This window comes from Lytechinus pictus, chromosome 3, assembly GCF_037042905.1.
Source record: "Lytechinus pictus isolate F3 Inbred chromosome 3, Lp3.0, whole genome shotgun sequence".
NCBI lineage: Eukaryota > Metazoa > Echinodermata > Echinoidea > Temnopleuroida > Toxopneustidae > Lytechinus > Lytechinus pictus.
The window spans coordinates 75,680,414-75,699,893 of record NC_087247.1 but is presented as its reverse complement, the minus strand read 5'-3'; the positions used below and the strand labels follow the sequence as shown (position 1 = coordinate 75,699,893).

General features: G+C 36.0%; 1 protein-coding gene and 1 long non-coding RNA gene across 2 annotated transcripts in view; both read left to right on the top strand.

Annotated features, from left to right (window-relative positions):
* Positions 1 to 4,011: 4,011 nt before the first annotated feature.
* LOC135153687 (uncharacterized) lies at positions 4,012 to 11,109 on the top strand. Its single transcript, XR_010293195.1, has 3 exons — positions 4,012 to 4,158; positions 7,068 to 7,187; positions 7,546 to 11,109. It is a non-coding gene; the product is annotated as an uncharacterized LOC135153687 (long non-coding RNA).
* Positions 11,110 to 13,849: 2,740 nt separating this feature from the next.
* LOC135153686 (uncharacterized) overlaps positions 13,850 to 19,480 on the top strand; it is a 47,115-nt gene continuing 41,484 nt past the window's right edge. The window contains exon 1 of the mRNA XM_064097735.1: positions 13,850 to 14,260. The gene's annotated coding sequence lies outside the window, so the exon portion shown is untranslated. The remainder of the gene's footprint in view (positions 14,261 to 19,480) is intronic.

The following is a 19,480-nucleotide window of genomic DNA, read 5'->3' as shown; positions in this document are numbered from 1 at the left end:
CGAAAAATTATGCCAAACCGTTTTGGACCCTAGGATTTTCCACAGGGGGGGGGGGGCAAAAAAAAGCCAAAAAAATTTGACAAGCAAAAAAAAAAAAAAAAAAAAAAAAAAAAAAAAGGTCTTCAATCACAAATAAAGGAATTTCGTACCAGAAAAAAAAATGACAAGCAAAAAAAAAAAAAAAAAAAAAAAAAAGGTCTTCAATCTTCAAATAGATCTAAATTATGCTAAATATGCTAAATATGCTTGAAAAAGTTTATTATGCCCTAAATTATGCTGTAAGGGGTCGAAATTATGCCAGAAAAAAAGTCTAATTATGCCAGAATTATGCTGAAAGGGTCGAAATTATGCCAGAAAGCATAATTATGCCAGTTCTGGCAACGTTGCGTACTTCTCCAATAATCGCAAAGCATATCACAACTAAAATATCGCCCTCTACGATTAAACTATGAAATACATCTTAAAGGTATAATTCCCCTTACAAAAAATTCCTGCAGTACTTTAGTGGTACTCTGTTGTACCTGTGTGATACTTCTGTCATACACGACGGTACCTCAGAATTACCACAGGACTTCTGTGGTATCACTCTGTGATAGTTCTGTCATACTTCTGTGGTACAGGAAAATATGAAAATTTCCTGCAATACCTTAATGGTACTCTGTCGTACCTGTGTGATACTTCTGTTGTACAAAACTGTATATAGAATTACAACAGGACTTCTGTGGTATCACTCTGTGATAGTTCTGTCATACTTCTGTGGTACAGGAAAATATGAAAATTTCATGCAATACCTTAATGGTACTCTGTCGTACCTGTGTGATACTGCTGTTGTACAAAACTGTATATAGAATTACAACAGGACTTCTGTGGTATCACTCTGTGATAGTTCTGTCATACTTCTGTGGTACATAAAAATATGAAAATTTCATGCAATACCTTAATGGTACTCTGTCGTACCTGTGTGATACTTCTGTTGTACAAAACTGTATAAGGAATTACTGTACTACAGGACTCCTGTGGTATCACTCTGTGATAGTTCTACTTCTGTGGTACATAAAAATATGAAAATTTCATGCAATACCTTAATGGTACTCTGTCGTACCTGTGTAATACTTCTGTTGTACATAACTGTATACAATATCACTCTGTGATAGTTATGTCGTACTTCTGTTGTACATGAAAATTCTAAAATATCCTGCAGTACTTCTATGACAACCCTGCGATACTTCTGTTGTATATGAACATTTTTTAAATTTCCTGCAGTACTCCTATTACTAAGCACTTCTATGGAAACCCTGTGATACTTCTGTGGTACATGAACATTTTGAAATTTCCTGCAGTACTCGATCCTATTAAAGACACTTCTATGAAAACCCTGTGATACTTCTGTGGTAAATGAAAATTTTGAAATTTCCTGCAGGACTCAATATAGGCACTTCTAAAATTCTATGGCAACCCCAGTGCTATACTTTCAAAATTTCCTGCGGTACTTCTCATGCAGCCACCCCAGAAATATGACTGAAACTGTATCACAGACGCTACTGGTGTATTTTCTGTGGTACAGTACATGAAAAAATTAGTTTCCTTCAGTACTTGTATGGAAGCCCTGTTTGTACAACAGACTAATTTTTTTATTTCCAGTGAGGGATTTATCTTTTTTTTCAGTTTCGGGAGAGGTCAGTAGCGTATTGAGTCTTATATTTTTAGAAGGCCATATGGCTTAAAAGGGCACCATTCATTTTAAAAAGTACAATTTTTTATATGAAAATTTAATTTTGTGATAGCTAGATTGTGACATATAGGCCCTATTTCAAAATTATATTTCACCCTGTCCCATTGTGTAGGTCTATATCAGCGAGGGGGGGGGTTATGCCTACTGAGACTCAGAGGTTTTAAGTTTGATAGCTTCTATTTCTACGAGAAAGGGTACTATACGTACTAGATCAAAACTAGGAGCAAAGCGCGAATTGAAAAATGCGAAAAATTATTGACCCCAAAATGGGCAACTTATATTTTGAGGACTATTGTTCGTTTTCAGGGTTATTTCTTTTTCATGCGCTCTTTTAAATTTCAATTATCATTTTTGTTTTGTTTGTTCGCCACTTATTTTTCATAAAAAACAGGATGAATAATAAAAAAATGACTATATTTAAAAGGGTACGTGTTGAAATATACAGGACACACCTAACACTCTTAGAGCTTAATGGTTGTGAGGAAGCCGGGTTGAATTTCAAAGAGATATTGTAATGAATAAAAATATAAGCATGAACGTATTATTCTACTTCATCCATCTCTTTCTACAAGAAAATAATTGAAGGGGAGGTCAACGCTAGAGATAATCAATAAATAGAGTAAAATTCACAAAACAAAATGCTTACAATTTATTCAAAATCGGATGACAAATAACGAAGTTAAGTTGAATTTTAAGGATTTGCAATATTCCCATGAAACAGTTTTATTTAGGCATGTCTCATGAATATTCATTAGGTGGGCTGATGATGTCATATCCCATGTTCTTTTGTACAATATATGAAATTAGATTTATTCAACATATTTCTACCAAGAACTTAAACAATTGGAATGACGACTAATTAACCGCATTAGTTATTTAATGCAGCAACTTTACAATGGGGACACATTATTTACACATGTATTGAAAAAATAGATAATCATAATTTCATATCTAACATTAAAAAAGAAAAATGGGAATGTCACATCATCAGCCCACCAAATGAATATTCATGACGATGTGCACACTATCTGTTTTCACAAAATATTGATAAACAATTAACATAAGAAAGTTCAGCGTTGAATGTTGATTAAAAAATAAATCTCAGTTAAAATGCTATCTAAGATTTTGTTTTACACGTTTCATAACCAAGTTTTAATGCGATTCTGACCCCTTAAAGTTTTTATTGCGAGAAAATACATTTTTCCAAGTTTCCCATCTATTTTTTTATTTATTTTTTTTTAGTAAAAAGGACCTATTTTCTTACAAATATATTATTATAAATAAAATTACTTCAATATTTGTTCTCCTATTCACAATATTTTTTACAGGTGGAATAGGATAAACTAAAAATAGGATATTTAATTTCCATTTTAAGGCCTATTTTTTGCTTTATATCCCCGGTTTATATCTTTGCCACCTTGCAATATGTTAGCCAGGCTGGTTTATATCTATTTCTTTTTAAATCAAATAAAATTGGATATTTTCAATCTATTTTTATGATGCGAAGCTATATATAGTTTGTAAATATGTTTTTTAATTGCAAGAACAATCTTGTATCTCTGTTCACATATGATGGCAGTTTATTTTGCTTCTTTTTTTCTAATTTTTATGAAGTTTGTATCTATATATTTTCAAACTATTTTCCATCCTTAAAGTGTCACAACCGATATCATATTATTTTTTACCTCGTTGGCAAAGTTATTATCTTTTCTTATGTTTCGCTTCAAAATGGTATCTTTATATTTGCTTGTCTTGCTCCTCCACCCCTTATCAAAATACCCTGCCGGCACTTGATCTACGATTATTTTCTTTTACTACTTGAACCTTATAAAGGGATCTTTCCTTCGATCGCAAGAAAGGATAAAATGTGTGTTTTTGAAAAGAAATAAAATTAAAAATACATAGGATTGGAGCTGTGATTTTCCTCATTGCTTTCTTTGTCATCCTACTTGCATACTAGTAGGCCTATATACTAGTAACATATTTTCAGTAAAATTGTGAGACATGTTTTTAAATCCTATCCTTATATTAAAAAAAAAGAATAAAGAGAAAGAAAAAAATTAAAAGACATAGAAAAGAAAAAGAAAGGAAGAAGAAATAAATATTTGAATTTTACTTTATTCAATTCCTTTACGTTAATAATATGATATATAAATGATGGCGAAAATAGTCAAATTGTCTGGTTGCCAAGTAAAAAGTAAGACCCCCCCCCCCCCCCCCCCCTCCGAGCTCCCCGGCCCGTACAAACGCACGGACTGTACCGTATACGTGTTTCCGGTTCCGCCATTTGAAAAAAAACGTTCGTAACTGCTCAGCTGAACCCGAAGCTTGATGAAGAAGGCCGTCAATATTTCAACAAAAACTAACAGAATATGGATCAGATTCGGACAACGACTTCTTAAGACATTCACACAACAGGCTAAACAGTAAGTTAGATCCATTTTTCGTAGTTTGGCGCGGCATGCACTTAAATTTCTTCGAATGTTTAATCATTACCGTACGGCCACTGCACTGCCGTTGTTCCCGATCGCTTATCGGGTGGGGGCTGATCTGCGGTGTGCGCGGCCGGGGACGGCCAACGGCTGGCTAAGTTAGTAGTATATTGATGGCGGCGGTGAGGATGTTTGTATTGTCATGATTGTAGCCAGGTCAGGGGTGGGCGCTAATGCAGTTTCGCACCGGCCGATTAATACCAGCATACCTCATCACCAATATTTGTTCCCAAATGTCATGACAAGTCTCTCAGTCACATTTGAAGTCAATATATCCACCACTTTTCAAAATATCGTGATCGGGAATGGCTGTAGGCCTAGCCAGGCGGCTTCTAGAGAGTGAAAATCATTTACTAACGTAACTTCGTAAGGTCACTCTCATATGAAGCCAGGGATCCTTTCTCATATACCCACACAGAGGAAGCCAAAACTTGAAACTTTCACCCCCGGCCCCGAGATTTCTACTTTCCTTCTAAAAGATCTAGCCTAACGTTAGACCTAAATCATGTACATGGGATAAAACTTAATTTCCAACATTTCTACGCTCTCGTCGTTATTTTTGAAGAAGAAATTCATTCCAAAAAATGCGAAAAATATCATGATTAGACGGAAGAGACTTGCCCGATGTTTACGCCGCCATCTTGTTTTCTATTGTTCTTCGCCAACGTTACAGACGCGAACTTCGAGACCATGAACTCGATCTGATATTCTGAGTGACAGAGGTGGGATTTTATGGGGGTGGGGAATATAAAATTCATGCAACATCTTGATTTTTAAAAAGAATTAAAACTAATATTCTTACTTTACACAAAGTTTCATTTAGTTCCATGCTTTTATCAGTCTCAAAATTGGTGATTTAGAGCCAACATGAAGTTCCTCACACATATTTATAATTCGCTGCCGATTTCAAAACATTGCATGCGGATGCAATATTCGCGAGATACCGGGCCTGGTCTGACCCGACCGACCTCACACGCATGCGATGTATTGAATATTGATACGTGTGAGAAACTTCATGTTGGCTCTAAATCATCAATTTTGAGACGGATAGAGGCATGGAGAAGAACTGAAACTTTGTGTGCAGGAAGAATATTAGTTTTAATTTTTTTAAAGAGCGTGATGTTGCATGAATTTGATATCCCCCCCCCCCATAAGATCCCACTTTTTGTCACTCGGAATAAGACAGATCCAGTTCACGGTCTCAAAGTTTGGGTAGGTGGAGCGTAGTGTAGCAATAGTGAAGTGGAGTGGAGCCTGCACAAACTTCACTCGAGGTAGGCAATCCCACAAATTTAAAAGAGGTTTCTATAAAATCAAGTCCGGCCTTCTATGAACATGACAAACTTACGAAAAGATGTGAAGTCAATTCACCCTAAATATCATCAATATCCCTCAAATAGCTTCATTTAAGCACTAATTTCTCTTCCGGTTGATAAAATATGGATCCGTCTTTAATTTCCAAAATTGTTCGTCTAACTAGCTAAAGGACGCATGTTTTATCTACATATTAAAGACACTACATAGAAAAGACTAGGCACAAAGACTATTATACATGTAAATCGATGCAAAGCATTACGCGATGTCGGCAAAGTGCCCAATCTTCTTATTGTAAAGACTTTAGCGACAATAACAGACTGTGAGTAAGGTTAAAATGCTCCTCTACTTTTAATGTTTTCATTAGCGCTGTTGTCGGGAACAAAAATCCATGTCGACATGTCGCTTAAAAATTAATCCCGACATCGACAATGTCGACATGAAAAAGGGACCGTAATTTAGCCTGGGCTCCCTAACATAAAAAAAAAGCATTCGATCGTGGAACAACACTCTCAATCAAATATATTCACCTTGACACGAGTGATATCCCCACACTAGATCTATATAATACAGGCTCAGTTCGGGAATTGAGCTTCCAAAATCACCGATTTAATCCACATTTTTTTTCTGGAGAATCAAGTTTTTGTACCAGGATCCGGTTTCGAAAGCATTGCTCAATAACACTCGTAGCCAATTTGAGAATCACCAATTACAACAGTGATCATTGCTGCAAACGCAAGCTCCTCAATTTGACAATGAAAAGTAATGAAAATCGACCGATAATTTCAGTATCACTTCCGCGGCGATCCGTGCAATGATCTCCAAACGAATGAAGGGAAGTTTTCTGTGACTTCGTGATATGAAGTAAGCGCTCAATTGCGGCAGTCACAACTTTGACAAAAACACGTGTTCGCTGCTGCTCACGTTTATGTGAAAAGTAATGCATTGAGGAGCAACGTATTATCAAGCACGGTGAATAGCGCGCGATGGGTACATATTTCCGTGGATGGGTACGGTGAATGCTACTCTCGCTATAACGGGATATCGAGGGCGACTCGATCGGGCAGGCCGGCCCTGCACTGACGTATTTCTACTGCCGCACAGCTCGCAGATATTCTTTTTTCATTTAATGCGCTGCTAAGCTGAATAAACCTTTTAATCGCGCCAATTACTGTGGATAAATGCTTCTAACTTTTCAGCTAATCTTTACACTCGTGATTGTAGGCTAGACCCCTTTTTATTTTATGTTTACATGTCGATGTGGGTGCGTGCATGTCGACATGTCGGAATTTTGAAAATCCTTCGTATGTCGACATCAATGTCGATATGAGGCCTATCGACAACAGCACTAGTTTTCATTGATTTTATGTTGAATATTATTAAAGAATATGACTCTTTGCACCTGAATTGTAACACTGAAATATGGAAATGAAGAAGTTTTATCATGTATTTTTATTACATCATGTATTTGTATTAACCTGCAAATAAAATTTTACTATGTCACTCAAATTCATTTCATTTCATTAAAGATTCAAAGAGGGATCTCTGGATGATCGAGCAGCAAGTCCAGCATTATGTGGGAAAGATACTACAGGTGTACACAGAAAAGGCCATGTTCTTGTACAAGACACGGTTGGAGTTCATAAAAGGTGATTATATAGGCATTCACTTCAGTAGATATTATAATTGCAAAATTAAGCAGATTGTATTCATGCAGTGGCATACAGTGTAATCCTTGTTAGAAGATGTAGATTTATTCTTCATTGTTTTATTAAAGAGTTTCAATATGTGCTTATGACAATTTGTTTGCATTATAAATTGTTTGTCACTCTTCGGCTTAGTTTGCTTTTATAAGCAAGAATATGCTAAGAGAGATAGCCGCAAGGACCTCATTATCCGATAGATGTGTACTTGTGAAAAGAGATCTAGATGGGGGCAAAACACCTTATTTCTTGTATTTTTATGTTGTTCATGTTATCGTAATGGTCTGTGTTTTTTTTTCTACAGATTAAGCTGCCTCGTGCTATACAGACTTGGATAAAAACAAGCTGTCCAATGAATGGTGACTACTCAAGAGGAGCCAGAAAGTCAACTAAAGCCAGGGTATTTTGGGAGTTGATATGGCCGGGGAAGGGGGGAGGGGGGGTTTCCAGGGCCCCCCCCCCCTTCCTTGAGATCTTGACCGCACAATCGCGTCTAACATTGGCACATGGGTTGTCTAGGGCATAATTTACAAAATTAAATTGTAAATTATGTCACGCAAATTGTTAGTAAGTGATAATACTAATTTATGCGTAATTAGAATACAAAATCATACTTTTTCCTCTATTGCATTGACTTTGTACACAAAATCACGTTTTTGAGCAATTTTTGGTATGACATGTACTTACATAATGTCACGTTATTACAGAACCACGTACCGGGTGACACAAGATTGGTCTCAAAAGATGCACAAGACTAGAAAGAGGCATGTTTTAAAAAAATTGTGCGACAGCATGGTCGCAAAATTTTTGGAAGGGGGGGGGTCAAATTGGTCCAATTTAACTAAGGGTTAATAACTGGGAGGCTGTTAGCTGCCTTTTTACTTTCAAGTCTTGCACATCTTTTGAGACCAAATTTGTGATGCCTGGGTACGCTGTTCCGAAATTTCGCAACATTTTTATGTATTAATCCAACACAAATACTGTTTCTTGCTAAAAATTCACAATTAGTATACCAGTAATATACATTTATCAAGTCAAATTATTTAATTACATTTATAATCATAAAAGCTTTGATAAAGTATAAAAAAAAACAAAGAGTTGTATGTAGGCCTGGGACTTTCGGGTTTTTTCTCTTCGGGTACCCGTGGTAATTTTCGGGTGGGTACCTGAAAATCATGTCACTTGAAATATGACTGGTGGAAAAACCCCATAGGTGACGTCATCAAGCCAATGCGATGCAAGCCAATTTATGAATGAAAATGTAGTAAGCATGCGCATTGCAAGCCTCCCGTGCCCCACGCAGTATTCCATCGAAACAAGTTTCAATACTCTGTCACCTCGTACCAAAATCGACCTAGAATTCCACTTTCCTATATATCATATGAATTATAAAAGGTTTTCTCACCGATACTGCACAGGTAAGCAAATTTTTATTCTTGCTTTTCCGTCAAAATCTTACGAAGTAGCATCGATATTACATCGTGTTCGTGAGTTTGTATCGCTACGTGAACAAAGTCTATTGATTTCCGGGTTTCGGAGCGTCAAATGCGCCAGCCAATCACGATCGTGTTCCCATTTTCGGTTTATGATGAACTAAAAATGGTAACAAGAACGTGATTGGCTGGTGCTTCGTAGGTCGATTTTGGTATGAGGTGACAGAGTATTGCAGACTTGTTTTGACGTAATACTGCGTGGGGCTGAGGCTTGCAATGCGCATGCTTACTATATTTTCATTCATAAATTGGTTTGCGTCGCAGTGGCTGGATGACGTCACTGCGCTGCAAAAGAAACATGGCGATGATTGAACGATCTCGGTCACATCATCATCACTTGAAAACTTGTATATTTATGGATATTTAGAGGGTAATTGGTGAAATTCAAAATGAGGCTTGTGTACTTTTGTAATGAGTTACAATCATGTCTTACACTACGCAATACAAATCAAATACATGTACATTATACTGGTGAGCAATTTTCGGGTATCGGGTATTGATTTTTCTACTCGGGTACCCGGGTTTTAGTCCCAGCCCTAGTTGTATGAAAATTTTCAAAAATAATGAAAGGTAAAAGAAAACAAGATTACAATGTCCATTGCAAGGGGGCTAGTCTAGCTATTCAGGATAATTGGGATTTTATTCAGTTTTTAATTGACATAACATTATGACAAGATCCCTCCATTTAGTGTATAAACAGCACATGGCCATGATTGAAATTCATATAACATTAAAGTATGCAAACCAGGCAGCTACATGTACATGTAGGACTCACTGCTTGTCAATTCTATTGTCTGCCAGGGTCAAGTGACATACAGTGCACATGTATAACATGTGTGAAAGTACATAAGAAAATCAGCTTTTTATTTTTGTACTGTAACATTGGGTGAACTGGTGATCACTTTGGATATGATGCTCTTCATATTGGTTTATTTTATGTATATGAATTTTTGGATAATCATTAAGAATTAAAGCCATTTACTTAATATATGGAAGCATAAGCCCATCAAAGAACAGAATTATGTCATGTACAGCTAATTCATTTTGCGTGATATTACAATTGTAATTGTTTACTTGAGCAAGTAATTTGAATTGCTGCATGACCTAAACAATGACATGTTCCAATTCGAATAGTAACATGACCTAAAGAAGAGTTACTCCACCTCGATTGAGAGTGCTTATGTTAAATAATTGATGTTGCTACTTCAAATAATTGAGGTCAATCAAATTGGTCATAATTATTCAAGTCAATTTTGAGCTATATGTCATAATTAATTAGGTCATATACTAATTGAAATTACTAAATGACTCGAGTAGGTATGAATTCACATTGCCACATGACCTTAATTATTTTATGTAGCAACATCAAGTATTGAACGTCATTTAGTTATCAATTATGACATGTAGCAAATCAAATTACATGCCGCAATTTCGTGTTTATGATGGGCTCATGCTTACATTCATATATAACCCTTCAATACGTAGTTGGAGCAATTCTTAGACAAGAAGACTGTGTAAAATGATATGCCTATTCAATGTCAAAAAGGTTAATGTCTCAATAGATTTGATCTACGTTTTGGCAAAGTAATCTTATGTTCATATTTTTTCTAACCTATGGTGAACGTTCTAAATCATGTGAAATTCATTCAAAAATATCTTTCAGTATTTATGGACTTAAGTGAATTCTGAGCAAAATGAAGTGATTATGATTACGTTCATGTACTTTAAGTTTATACTGGTGATCAACACATCATAATTTCATCCCTTACTGTATGTGCACCATGCATTATCTGTACATGCAGAAGTGGTTATCCATTGTTTCATAACATGGTTGAGTAAAGGATGTTCTGCTTTTAGTATTAAGCCAATCGGGTGTTGACAAGAAGGGAAAAATGCAATTGCTCAGCTATTACAGTTTTTTTTGCAACCATAATACTGGTTAAGCCTTGGTTACATTCGCCGGCTCGTGGCCTTACGTCGAGTCAAAATTAACAGTCTTAATCATCCTTGTACCAGCTACACGTGGGTGGTTTGTACAGGAATACCTAAAACTGCTGATTTTGTCTCGCCGTAAGGCAACCGGTCAAGGAATGTGACCAAGGTATTAATAATAATCGCTTATTGTTGTGTTAGAGGGAAGGATTCTGGGTCGAATCTAGCTTTCTTTATGTGATCTCAAAATGGCAGCAATGTATGAATAGTGAAAGTAGTTCATGTGGCATCTCAATGTTCATGGATATAAATCTTTGTACATGTCTTATCCTAAAGATGAAATGTTACTGCATTATTCTAGCAGTCATTTATGATATCAAAGATGTTCTATACTGTGCATAGTACAGCTCATACATAATAAAGGTATGTGAATATGCTTTTAACGTCTTTGCAAATTTGTGGGTTTTTTCACGCCTCTTTTCATTAGTCAAGATGTCAAAGTTGTTGTGCTGGATCACAGGAAATTCTTACAAACTACTACGCCTAACAAACCAGTGCAGGACGGTGTCGTGAGAAAATCGCACAGACTACTACAGGACAATACCATAGGATTGTCACAGGAAATCAACAAGAATACCCCTGCAGGATTACCACAGTAAAGTATCACAAGAAGGCTGCAGGATGAGACCAATAATGCCACAGAAGATATCAAAGATCAGTATCACAGGAATACCACAGGACAGTACTGCAGGAATTGTCCTGCGGTAAGGTCTCTTGGTATTCCTGCAGTACTGTCCTGTAGTACTGTTCTGTAGTACTTTCCTGTGATACTGGTCTGCGGAATTCCTAAAGTACTGTCCTGTCATACTGTCCTGTGATACTATTTATCACCACAGGATAGTATCACAGGACAGTACTACAGGAATACCAGACCAGTATCACAGGACAGTACTACAGGAATACCAGACCAGTATCACAGGACAGTACTACAGGAATACCAGACCAGTATCACAGGACAGTACTACAGGAATACCAGACCAGTATCACAGGACAGTACTACAGGAATACCAGACCAGTATCACAGGACAGTACTACAGGACACAGTACCAGAAGCCTGCGGTACTCCTGTAGTACTGTCCTGCGATACTGTTCTGTAGTACTTCCCTGTGATACTGGTCTGCGGTATTCCTGTAGTACTGTCCTGTCATACTGTCCTGTCATACTATCCTGTCATACTATCCTGTCATACTGTCCTGTCATACTATCATGTGATACTATCCTGTGATACTATCCTGTGATACTGTCCTGTAGTACTAATAGTAGTGTGGTAGTGGTTGTAGCGGTTGTAGCGGTTGTGGTGATCGTGTCCTGTCATACTTCCTGCCATACTTATGCGGTTATTACCACAGGAAGTATCACAGGACACGGACCTGTTGTACTCCTGTTGTACATTTCTGTAGTACCGTCCCAAATTACGTGCACGTAATTCCTGCAGTACTTTCCTGCGATACTTCCTGCAGTACATATCACAGAGTACTACAGGAATTTTTTGTAAGGGTCATTATGCTACAATATCATGGGCGGTCCCACATTTGCATGTTATAGCGAGTTTTCCATTATTTATAAATAATGGTTATTTGTATATAAATAATGATTATTTGTATATAATATGGCAAACTGTAAAAATTGTTATGGGATATTGAAACAAAATTGTTATTTATAAATAATGAAACACGATGAATTTTCATTATTTATAAATAATGAGGTAGATAATTCATTATTTAACAAATAATCTTTATTTATAAATAATGGAAAACTCTAACATTAAATAATGATTATTTATAAATAATGAGAATAATAGTGCACTCGAAAAAATTATTTATAAATAATGAAGTAGACGTTTTCATTATTTAACAAATGATCATTATTTATAAATAATGGAAAACTCAACAAATTGTTTATAAATAAAGAAATGTGCACTGGCATTGTTAATAAATAATTATTATTTATAAATAATAGAAAACTTATTTATAAATAATGGAAAAACGAATTGCAATTATTTATAAATAATGAAGTATGTAAATTCATTATTTATAAATAATAAAAAACAAATAATCATTATTTATAAATAATGATAATTTGTTTTTCATTATTTATAAATAATGATATAATGAATTTACATACTTAAACAAATTATCATTATTTATAAATAATGAGGTAGATAATTCATTATTTAACAAATAATCTTTATTTATAAATAATGGAAAACTCGAACATTAAATAATGATTATTTATAAATAATGAGAATAATGGTGCACTCGAAAAAATTATTTATAAATAATGAAGTAGACGTTTTCATTATTTAACAAATGGTCATTATTTATAAATAATGGAAAACTCAACAAATTGTTTATAAATAAAGAAATGTGCACTGGCATTGTTAATAAATAATTATTATTTATAAATAATAGAAAACTTATTTATAAATAATGGAAAAACGAATTGCAATTATTTATAAATAATGAAGTATGTAAATTCATTATTTATAAATAATAAAAAACAAATAATCATTATTTATAAATAATGAAAAACAAATAATCATTATTTATAAATAATGATATAATGAATTTACATACTTAAACAAATTATCATTATTTATAAATAATGAAAAACAAATTATCATTATTTATAAATAATGATTATTTGTTTTTTATTATTTATAAATAATGAATTTACATACTTCATTATTTATAAATAATTGCAATTCGTTTTTCCATTATTTATAAATAAGTTTTCTATTATTTATAAATAATAATTATTTATTAACAATGCCAGTGCACATTTCTTTATTTATAAATAATGAACAATAAATAATCATTATTTATAAATAATGAAAAACAAATAATCATTATTCATAAATAATGGAATGTCGAACTATTATTATTTACAAATAATGAAGTATTACTTGGAATTATATATAAATAATTAGAAATGCTATTTCATATAATAGTAGTTATTTACATATAAAATGTAAATTATATATAAATAATAGTTATTATTTAATAAATAATGATTATATAACAAATAATTGTTCTATATAATATTGGTACATTCGGCGCCTCATAGGAATTACGCCAAAGTCACTCGCCCAATTTATATTTACATACAGCTGAGCTTCAAAACAGATCATCTGCCCATGCACAGTATACTGCAATACCTCGCTGTCACGTGACCATGACATTTTTGTCAGGTGATCAAGTTCTCGACTCTAGCTAGCTCGAGACCTCTGTCAAGGATTTCAGTAGACAGGAATAACCGTCGTTTCTGGGGATTTCCTTAACAATTCCGACATTTCACCACATGTGGAGCCAACGTAGTTCAGCGGAACAGCTTTTGGTCTAGGATTTCAGTAGCTGGAAACTGTTATTGCAACTTTGTTATACGGTGCCCAGTCCCCAGATCTGGGCTAGGCTTGCCTGCTTGGGTCAAGAATTTGAAGAATTTAGATTTAGGCCATAGGGCTAACGTCTTTAACGAGGGGCAAATACAAGCTTCCAGCTTTATGTCTCTACATCCAAGTAAATCCAACTCCAAGTAAGTACCGGTACCGGTAGTTGGATGGGGGGGTCGGGTGTCCGGACACATTATATTTTTGAAGCTTTCTTTTTTTGTCTTTGCCTTTGGATTAAATGTATGAATTCAATACTAGGCCTAGTTGTAATCATCTTCTAATTAGCATGATTAGTAAATAGTAATTCTATTTTGTTCTTTATAATATTTCCGGCCATATCGTGAATGCTGACTCCGGAGCCATATAGTATAGTGTATACAGTACCTGAATTTCACTAAACTCCACTTAACCTCGTTGATTTTCAATACTATAGTAGGCCTATAGATTTATTTCGTTCAATGCGAGCTCACTCGGCTAGATCTCTCACGGACAAGACTCTCGCACGTGGGACAATTTCTCTGTTGACACGACATTGCATGATAACTCTCTCATCATCACACCCCCAAATCATAATGGATCATCCCAGATGATATGATATCATACACAGTCACACACAATAATTTTCAGCGTACTATTACTTTATCTTCCTTTTTGACTCCAGCGCGTGTTATTGTGTTGCCAACACCCATTGACGGAGCCAAAAAGGAGGATATACTAACCTTGCATGTTGTGTGAGTGGATAAAACCTAGAATCTTAACTTTATCGTTCTTTTTGGCTCCGTCTATGGGTTTTGGCCACGCGATAACACGCGCTGGAGTCAAAAAGGAAGATAAATAATAAGCTTGTTGAAATTGTATTGGATAGATAGCTAACTGTCTAAAAGTGGTAGAGTAGTTTTGAAGAGAAGGGAAAAGAGGGGTTGATGGAATACAGGTTAATTACTGTGCGTATCGTTAAAAAAGTGGAGTCAAAAAGGAGGATAAAGATATAGACAGTTTGAATTGATTTATTTAGTGGATAGCCTACTGTCTAAAAGTGGCAGAGTGGTTTTGAAGAGAAGGGAAAAGGGCTTATTATAATCACTCGGGTCGCGTTCGCGTTCGAAATCACTCGGGTCGCGTTCGTAATCACTCGGGTTTTGGATTTTTGGCGATTTTTTTTATTTCGATGCGATTTGATGTCTTCAATGGGACAAACACGCTGGGAAAATGAAATGAAATTGAAATTCTAGTTTCGTGTTAAGCCGGCAAGTGCTTTAAATAAAATGCACTCGCCTACTGCTTAACATAACAAACAAGCAAATCAGCCATGTGGCTCAACTATCCTAGAATACATCCAGACTTCTACTGTTTTTATACGAGGACTCCGAGTCGGAACTTGCCATATCTGCCACATCGATATTACATCATCATTCCCATGTGCGGACATGCATGCCTGCATGCAATGGCCCCAAGGCGGGACCCGGCCACGGTCGGACACGGCGTGCATCGGTAGCATGGAGCAAGGTAACGTGATCTACGCCGATATTTTATATCCGATTTTCCCTTCAAGGGGCATGATTGAAGATTGGCAGGTGATCGCCGATTGTGGTAAAATCGGGAGCCGATTTTAAAATCGGTTAATTAGAACAGGTACAATTACGATTTTAAAATCAATTTAAAATCGATTTCCAAAATCAATTTTAAGATCGATCTAAGATCAATTTTAGATCAGTTTTAGTATTAGTTTTTAAAAGCCCATTCACATTTTTACTGATGCTGACGAAAAGTTAGTTTGGTTGTCAGAGCATTATTTGTCCTGCGTCTAAATAACTATGTCCGATCGAGGGACCGTTTTAATTTCGGAAAGGTAGGAGAGACAGAGAGAGAGAAAGACTGATCCCCGTTCAGCTCAACGTATACGTTTGGCACGCGAGCACAAAGAAGATCAATTAAGCACATCACCTAATGCAATGTTTCGAGAATTGAGGTAGGGAAATTTTTAAGTCTCCAGTTACTTAAAACATGATATGGCCATTTTATCTATAAAATAAGACAAATTTTATGAGAAATGGACAGTAATTAAGAGCAGAATTTTAAAACGCCTATCGGAAAGATCGTCCTCAAAGCTCATTACGTATTAGACAGCTGGCAGCCGTCTGTTTCGAGTTTTTTAACATTTTTATTTCTCCTCGTACACAGACGGCTCGCTATGGTGCAACCATCATTACGGGGTTAACAATGCAAAATCCCCCAGACGGCGCTCATCGATTTTTGTCTTTATTTCATAAAAATATATGAAAAGAACTGTATCAAATAAAGATTATTATTCCGTTTTGTCCTAAAATGCACCAAAAAAAGGGAAAATAAACTTAAAAGGGGAAACAACAGTAACTAATTGCTTCGGCTGTCGCGCAACTTCACTTCCCCGTTTTATTGGAACTTAATGCATAACATATGGCCATTGAGTCCCTGTACAGATCGAGCTAGAACTTCCGTCTCTGTATTGGTGAGTGGAGCTAACGGAGTTTAGCGGAACAACGAACATTGCAGAGACCGAAGCTCTTGGTCTAATTACGTATATATGCATTAAACCACGGATGGCTGGCTATGCATACCGCTGAATTAAATACTTTTGGACGAGCTGCGGACTGACTGGCACTGTAACGTGGGATCTAACTCGGCTCGACTCACGTTACCTTGCTCCATGCTACCGATGCACGCCGTGTCCAACCGTGGCCGGGTTCCGCCTTGGGGCCATTGCATGCAGGCATGCATGTCCACACATGGGAATGACGATGCAGGGGCCGCGGAAGTGGGGGGGCTGAGGGGGCTTCAGCCCCTCCACTTTTTTCCAAAACCGTGTACAAAAACGTAAAAATTACCATATGATTGTGATTTTTTGCATGGTCAGCCCCCCCCCCCCACTTTTGGCTCAGCCCCCCCAGGATAGTTGAGCCACATGGCTGATTTGCTTGTTTGTTATGTTAAGCAGTAGGCGGGTGCATTTTATTTGAGGCACTTTTCAGCTTAACACGAAACTAGAATTTCAATTTCATTTCATTTTCCCAGCGCGTTTGTCCCATTGAAGACATCAAATCGCATCGAAATAAAAAAAATCGCCAAAAATCCAAAACCCGAGTGATTACGAACGCGACCCGAGTGATTTCGAACGCGAACGCGACCCGAGTGATTATAATAAGCCGGGAAAAGAGGGGTTGATGGAATATACAGGTTAATTACTGTGCGTAATTAAGTTGGAAAAGTGGAGTAAAAAAGGAGGATAAAGATATAGACAGTTTAAATTGATTTATTTAGTGGATAGCTCGATAGCCTACTGTCTAAAAGTGGCAGAGTGGTTTTGAAGAGAAGGAAAAAGAGGGGTTGATGGAATAAACAGGTTAATTACCGTGCGTATCATTAAAAAAAGTGGAGTCAAAAAGGAGGATAAAGATATAGACAGTTTGAATTGATTTATTTAGTGGATAGCCTACTGTCTAAAAGTGGCAGAGTGGTTTTGAAGAGAAGGGAAAAGAGGGGTTGATGGAATATACAGGTTAATTACTGTGCGTAATTAAGTTGGAAAAGTGGAGTAAAAAAGGAGGATAAAGATATAGACAGTTTAAATTGATTTATTTAGTGGATAGCCTACTGTCTAAAAGTGGCAGAGTGGTTTTGAAGAGAAGGGAAAAGAGGGGTTGATGGAATAAACAGGTTAATTACCGTGCGTATCGTTAAAAAAAGTGGAGTAAAAAAGGAGGATAAAGATATAGACAGTTTGAATTGATTTATTTAGTGGATAGCCTACTGTCTAAAAGTGGCAGAGTGGTTTTGAAGAGAAGGGAAAAGAGGGGTTGATGAAATATACAAGTTAATTACTGTGCGTAATTTAGTTGGAAAAGTGGAGTCAAAAAGGAGGATAAAGATATAGACAGTTTGAATTGATTTATTTCGTTGATATCCTACTGTCTCAAAGTGGATTGCAGAGTGGTTTTGAAGAGAAGGGAAAAGAGGGGTTGATGGAATAAACAGGTTAATTACCGTGCGTATTTAGTTGGAAAAATTGAGTCAAAAAGAACGATAAATATATAGACAGTTGATACTGTGGACTTATAAAAAGTTGAAGAGTGAAGAGGAAAAAAACGATGGGTTACTTAAATGACAGTGAAATTTCTATGAATACAGTGTAGTAAAAAATAATGTAAACTCTGCTTAATTATCACTGACTAAATAAAATGTAAGATTGATATATATATGTAGGGTTATTTTATAATTAGATTTTTTCATTTCTTACATTTAAGATAGATTGTTAGTAGTACAGTCCGGGGCTGGGGGAGTTTATTCAGCTGATCGGGTACAAAAGGTTTGATGGTCCCAACATGTTGGCATGGTACCAGTGGTCAAGAAAATATGTTGCTGCCGGGTCATATCCTGTACGGAAGGCCCAGAGGACCCCATTTTTGTCGGCCATCTTGGATTTTTCATGAAAATCAATTATTTTCATTTTTTCGCACAAACAAATGAAAAATATTATGTAAATACGCATTTCACAATGATTTAGATAGTACAAATCGATTGCAATCGTTTTCTGGACAGTCCGGTTAATATTTTTTTGATAAATATAAGAATTTATTCCAAAATTTCCATGTTTTTAGGCAACAATTTGCATGTGCATTGATATCTTTCTGTTTTGTCATTAATATCAACAATTAATGCAAAATATCAGCACTCTACACGAAAGAGGATATATTAACGAGAACATTGATATGCTTCATGACCGTATTAATGTCTTAACTTGCTTAGATACAGGGAAAATACCCCCAAATGTATTCCCCGATATTGCGATAAAATGACACCAAAAAGCAACCTCCGTCACTAGTCACACTAGTGATACCGACTACAATGCGCTCGCTGGCTTTCCTTTCAAAAGAGTACAATAGACTCGATCGGTCTTGCCTCGCCTTTGTTGGTGTGACTAGCACGCATAAATGCATGTAATTAGCGTCGCGTTAGAAAAGTGTATATTACATATGGGTATAAGGGCAAGAGGCGTTTTTTACATATTAAAGCAACTTTTATGTTAATGAAACCTCTTGGAAAAGTTAGAGGAGGCATTGCTCTGCATGTCGCAAGCAATTACATTCGGGCACCTTAAAACATAGTCCCGCAAGAGCCTGTCGAAGGTACCACACCCTTATCCGAAGCTTGACCATTAGAATATCTTACCTTTTGGAGCCCTCATTGTGGCAAAATGATGCTTCGGATAGGTAAAAAACAACATTTATCTTCTTGAAATCACTTAGAGACGGAAGAGTAGGCTTTTCTCTATCAGCTACATTTAAATAAGTGAGGGCACAGCAAAGCCTACACTCTCAGGGGGCTGC